The sequence below is a fragment of the Penaeus monodon genome, chromosome 22 (assembly GCF_015228065.2).
Source record: "Penaeus monodon isolate SGIC_2016 chromosome 22, NSTDA_Pmon_1, whole genome shotgun sequence".
NCBI classification, from domain to species: domain Eukaryota; kingdom Metazoa; phylum Arthropoda; class Malacostraca; order Decapoda; family Penaeidae; genus Penaeus; species Penaeus monodon.
In genome coordinates, this window is record NC_051407.1 from 15,444,717 (window position 1) to 15,444,984 (window position 268).

Genomic DNA, 268 nt, shown 5'->3' on the forward strand with positions numbered 1-268 from the left:
CTTTATCTAACTGGATAGGTATATGTAAAGATAGGTAGATAGTCATATAGATACTATAGGCCTATATACACAGCGTATATCCGTGTTATATATGAATAAAAGGGAGGATGGTTTAGTATCTAAGTTGGATGGCGGAGGAACTGGTATTGTATCGGTTATATTCGCTTTAACTCCCCTCCCCCTCCCCCCCCAAAAAAAAACAGAAAAGTTCGCAAACACTCTTGTCATTATTCAAATCAGCTAAATCGTGAAATAATGCCCTTCCCTC